Source organism: Arachis ipaensis, chromosome B6, assembly GCF_059453495.1.
Source record: "Arachis ipaensis isolate K30076 ecotype BB chromosome B6, ASM5945349v1, whole genome shotgun sequence".
Classification (NCBI taxonomy): Eukaryota; Viridiplantae; Streptophyta; class Magnoliopsida; order Fabales; family Fabaceae; genus Arachis; species Arachis ipaensis.
This window is the reverse complement of record NC_142441.1, coordinates 57365129-57371328: the sequence shown is the minus strand read 5'-3', so window position 1 is coordinate 57371328 and position 6200 is coordinate 57365129.

Sequence of the window (6200 nt, the reverse complement as noted above, 5' to 3'; positions counted from 1 at the left end):
TTATGGGCTTTTCTGTCGATATGGCCGAGTTCTTTAAGAAGAAGTCGGTCCGCTTGACCTAAAGAGGTCGGTCGCTTTGTCGTTTTAATCATCCCAGGTCGGATAGCTCGACCCAGGGTATGAACAGTTACTTTTTATAACTTTTGTCGCTTTGATCTGGTCCGACTTCTTTAATGTCGGTCCATTCTAAGTTATTTCTAGCAATCCATTTTTTGTTTCAGACTTTGTCAGGCCTCTATTCATGGATCACTTTTTTTAACTTCTTGCATTATTCTGTTTTTGTCGCTTTTCATCTTGCCGATTTTGATCCTCGCTTGGCCTGACCTTTGATGAATTCGGTTTTCATCTTCACTGACCGTATCATGATCGAGCAGTGAGTTTGGTTTTCACTTTTGCCGATCTATAGCTTTATAATCGGGTGATGAATTTTTGCATTTCAGATTAATGCGTCTTGATAAAGAGGATTTGTAGGAAATATGAAAGAACTTTATTCAAAATACAAATATATACATGTGGGTGCTTTACCCCTCTAAGTCAGGCAGTTCATAGATCTTGGCTTGGCACCTCATTTTAAAAAATCTTTCAGGAAAAAGAGTGCACCCTATCCTAAGATCTTTATTACCTCCTAACTATAATACCTTCTTAGGTTGCAGGTGTGCCATGACTTTGGAAGCTCTCGCTCCTCGAGTTCAGACAGCCTTTAGTAGCCGTTTCCGAGTACTTCTATGACTCGGTAGAGTCCCTTCCAGTTTTCCGCGAGTTTTCCCTCTCCAGATCGACTTGTTCCGATATCATTTCGGATTAGGATGAGGTCGTTGTTGGCAAAACTTCGCTGTACTACCTTTTGATTGTATCTTGAGGCCATTCGACGTTTTAGCGCTTTCTCCCCGATCTGAGCTCTTTCCCGTATTTCTGAAAGTAAGTCGAGCTCTTTTTTTTTTGAAGTTGGGAGTTGGCCTCTTCACTGTAGAAGATCGTTCTAGGGGACCCTTCTTTGATTTCTACTGGGATCATTGCCTCCATTCCATAAGCTAGTCGAAAGGGTGATTTCCTTGTCATGGAGTGTGGCGTTGTCCGATATCCCCATAGGACTTGTGGGAGCTCTTCAACCCAGGATCCCTTTGCACCTTGTAATCTCTATTTTAGCCCGGCTAATATAACTTTATTGGCGGCTTCTGCCTGTCCTTTGGCCTGGGGGTGTTCTACGGATGTGAATTGATGCTTTATTTTCAAGTCGGCTACCAACTTTCTAAAGCCTGCATCTATGAATTGAGTGCCATTGTCTATGGTAATGGAATATGGGATTCCAAACCTTGTGACAATGTTCCTATGTAGGAATTTCTGACTTCTTTGGGCAGTGGCATTGGCTAGGGGCTCTGCTTCAATCCATTTTGTAAAATAATCTACCCCTACGATGAGGAACTTGACTTGTCCCAAACCTTAAGGGAAGGGCCCGAGGAGATTAAGTCCCCACTTTACAAATGGCCAAGGTGATGTTATGACGATGAGCTCCTCTGGTGGGGCGATGTGGAAGTTAGCATATTTTTGACATGGTGGACATGTCTTGACGAACTCGATGGCTTCTTTTTGCAAAGTTGGCCAGAAGAATCTGGCTCAGAGTACTTTCTTGGCAAGAGTGCGGGTTCCGAGATGATTGCCACATGTGCCACTATGTATCTCTTCCAAGATCTCTTTTGTGTTAGAGGTTGGTACACATTTTAGTAGGGGCGTTGAAATCCCTCTTTTGTATAGGATGTTGTTTATGATGGTGTAATACTGTGCCTCTCGCTTTAACCTCTTTGCCTCTTCTTTATCTGTAGGGAGTATCTCTGATTTGATGTAGCTGATTATGGGAGTCATCCACCCTTGATCCTGACCTAATATGGCTAGGACTTTGTCTTCTTCCAAGATTGACGGGTTCTACAGTTTTTCCTGGATGAGGCTTCTATTATTGCCCCCTGGTTTGGTGCTGGCTAATTTTGAGAGTGCGTCAGCTCGGGCATTTTGTTCTCAAGGTAAATGTCGGACCTCATATTCCTTGAATTGTCCGAGTCGTTCCTGGGTTTTGTCCAGGTACTTTTCATGGCAAGGTCTTTAGCTTGGTAGGTCCATGCTATTTGCGAGGTGACGACTTGTGAATCAGTTAAGATGACAAGCTTTTGGGCTCCCACCTCTTTAGCCAGCTTCAAACCAGCCAATAACGCCTCGTACTCAGCCTGGTTATTGGAGGCAAGGAAGTCGAACTTCAGGGAAAGTTCGATTTGGGTTCCCTGATTGCTTTCTATTATCACACCTACTCCGCTCCCAGTTTTATTTGAAGAGCCATTCACGTAAAGATTCTAATTTGTAAGGATTTCTGGGGTGTTAGTATACTCTGCGATGAAATCGGCCAGATATTGGGATTTGATGGCTGTCCGAACTTCATATTGAAGGTCGAATTCAGACAACTCGACTACCCATTGTAGGATTCTTCTTGCTAAATCTATTTTTTATAGAATACTTCTCATGGGTTGGTTGGTTCGGACCTTGATGGTGTGAGCTTGAAAATATGGGCGAAGTCGTCGAGAAGTTAGTATGAGAGCATAGGCGAACTTCTCTATTTTTTTATATTTCAGCTCGGATCCCTGTTGATGTGCGGAAAACGATTCGACACAAAACTCACCGGCAAGTGCACCGGGTCGCATCAAGTAATAATAACTCACGGGAGTGAGGTCGATCCCACAGGGATTGAAGGATTGAGCAATTTTAGTTTAGTGGTTGATTTAGTCAAGCGAATCAAGATTTGGTTGAGAGATTTGTGATTTGCAGAATTTAAATTGCATAGAAAGTAAAGGGAATGGGTATATTGCATGAAATTAAAGAGAACTGAAATTTAAAGTGCTGAATCTTAAAGAACAAGAAATTAAATGGCAGAAACTTAGAACGCAAGAAATGTAAATTGCAGAATCTTAAAGTGCAAAAAATGTAAATGGCTTGAATTGTAAAGGGAATTGGGAATTGGATTTGCAGAAATTAAACAAGACAAAGTAAAATTCAACAAACATAAGAGTGGAAGATGAATTGGATTGAATCGGATCTTGAAACAGAAATGTAAATGAGCTTGAAAGCAGTAAACAGAGAATGTAAAATGATAATTTAGATCTTAGGACCCAAGAGACTAGATAACCAAGTCTAGATCTCAATGCCTTCCTAGATCCAACAAGAACAATTGCAAAGGAAATGTAAATTGCAGAGAAAGTAGATGAAGAAGCAATTAACAGAAATTTAAATTCAATTGTGCAGTAAAGAAACAGAGAGGTCTCAGGATGAGATTGAAACAGAATTCCTTCAATTCTCCAACCCAAGATCCAAGACAATTGTAATTGAAATTTAAAGCAAGAAAACTAAGAGGAAGGGAATTCAATTCTCCTTCCCCGAGACTTAGAAATTAAAATTCACTCCACACCAAAAGCTCTCCGAAAACTCTCTATGAAAACTAAAAGGAAAAGCTCTCTCAAAAACTTAAATTCTATGCTATTTATACACTTTCTTCAAATGGTCTTCAAGCCTTCAATTGGGCCTTTGCTCTTGATGGAATTGGGTTGATAGAGGCCTTGGTTGATTGCTCTTGGAGTTTGGAGAAGAACCGAAGTGAACCGGGTTTGGAATCATGTAAGCTTGAGTAAAAGTTTGAGTAAAAGTTTGAGGCAAACTTTTACTCAAACTTTTCATATCAGCCACCCCATCCTTGCTGCTACTAACGTTTGAGCCAAAGTTTGGGGTCAAACTTTTGCTCAAACGTTGGCTCCCTCTTGCACACTCATGGCGCCAACGTTTGCCAAAAAGTTTGAGGCAAACGTTGGCGCAAGCTTTTGCTCTCCAGGGTGTGTTGTTCATGGCGCCAACGTTTGCCAAAAAGTTTGAGGCAAACGTTGGCGCAAACTTTTGCTCTCCAGGGTGTTGATTTGTGATGCCAAAAGTTTGCCAAAAAGTTTGAGGCAAACTTTTGCTCAAGCTTTTTGCCCAAAAGTTTGCACAAATGTTTGAGGCAAACTTTTGGTCAAGCTTTTTGCTCCCTGGTTCGTTTTCACTTATTCCAAAAGTTTGAGCTAAAGTTTGAGGAAAACTTTTGCTCAAACTTTTTTGTCCTCTCTTCCTCCTAGCCATTCCTTCTTGCTTCAACCTTTCTTCAAGCTTTCTTCACCTATCATTAATAAACCAAACACATCAAAGCTATGCTCAAAATCATGAGATATTCATTCTTTCATAATATGTGACAATTATAGCATAAAACCTCATAAAATTGCATTAATTCATCTATGGTTGATTAAATTAAAGGAAGCATGAAAATCTACCCAATTGGCTTGCTTATGGCTCAATAAAGTGCATAATTCAATTGAAAACAAAAGAAAAATGCTAGTGAAACTAGGCTAAGATGACTTGTCATCACAACACCAAACTTAAAGCTTGCTTGTCCCCAAGCAAGGAAACTAATTATGCTCAGAGGTTCTTTCAATTAAGACGGATTGAAGAACAACTTGTCAGGTCCTGTGAGTGAAGTGATCAAGTAACAGTGGGGTGAACTCTAAATTATATGCTCATATAAGGGCTTCAGTGCTTACTAGTCCTCACATATTGGGAGTCTTAGGTTTTAGGATTTTCATCCAAATGGTATCATGGAGATCTCTTTATATGTAGTCACCTTGAAGCAGCTTATAGTTTCTGTGCTTTGGCCTCGACTCTAAGTGTCATGTCTCAAAGCGGCTCTTTAGATAAGCTTTCAATCAATACTCCTAAACCAGTTGGTTTTAAGGTATTAGGTGTTAAAGCACCCCTAAGAATTTACTTGCTCAAGCCTCTTTCTTTGACACAACTCAACCACAAGCATTTACTAGGCTAACAACTCTTTGAGTTTTGTTTCTTCTTTCTTTTTCTGCCTAGTAATTGATGCTCAGAGCCTTGGGCCATGTTCTTTTTGCTTTTGTATTTTCTTTATTTTCTTTTGTTTTGTTTGCTGCTTCTTGGATCAATAGATTTTTGAGAATCTCCACAATACTTCTTTGAACTTCATGTCCTGCCTATGAGCTCCCATGCAAGTTTTCACAAGCATGCAACCTCAATACATAATCATACAACTAGAACCACCACTTCTCCTAATCTTTTGCTTGCCTCAAGATTGTTTGATTCCTCAATCCTTCTTTTCAAAGAACTTTCATGTGATGCATTTTTTTTTTTTTGAAATATTGAGTGCAAACAAGTTTTGGAAAGTATAGTGTTGTAAGTGATCAAGCATCTTGCTTATTGAATTACAGAAAAGCTATGCTATGCAGGCAGGCAGGGGTATCATGTAACTTTCAATTTAGTAGCATCTGATACAAAATAATCACTGAACAATACAACCTTTTGAAGTTCGCTTGCTTTCCTCTTCCTCATCATCATTGCCGATCTTTACATTCCTCTCTCTTCCTTTTGATAGATGATGCTAAATCTTTCCAAAAGTTTGTATGGTACCCTGCAGTGATATTGAAAGTTGCTTGTTCCCCAAGAACTTAGAGAAAATGGTTAGTCTGCATGATTTATTTGTAGTCCTTTGAACTTACTTTGGTGTGGGAACACCAAACTTAGTACCTTGCCAATGGTTTTCATGCATCAAATTAACCATGTGTGATAATTTTTTTCTCTCTTTTTTTTTCTTTTTCAAAAGCCATGGAACTGAAAACTAGGAAACAGCAAAATAGCTAACTAGTTCATCCAATATGCTTGAAGCCAACATTATGCAGAAAGTGAGTGATGACAAGTCATCTTAGCCTATTTTAACTAGTCTTTTTCTTTTGTTTTCATTAAAATTATGCACTTTCTTGAGCTACAAGCAAGCCAATTATGTAGATTTTCATGTTTCCTTTGATTTAATCAACCATGTATGAATTCATGCTATTTCATGAGGTTTTATACTATAATTGTTACATATTATGAAAGAATGAATATCTCATGATTTCAAGCATAGCTTTGATGTGTTTGGTTGATTAATGATAGGTGAAGAAAGCTTGGAGAAAGGTTGAAGCAAGAAGGAATAGCTAGGAGTAAAGAGAAGACAATGGAATAAGTGAAATTGAACCAGGAAGCAAAAAGCTGGACCTAAAGTTAGCCTCAAACTTTTGCACAAACTTTTGGGTGAAAAGTTAGCCCCAACGTTAGCCCCTAACTTTTGGGCTAACGTTGGA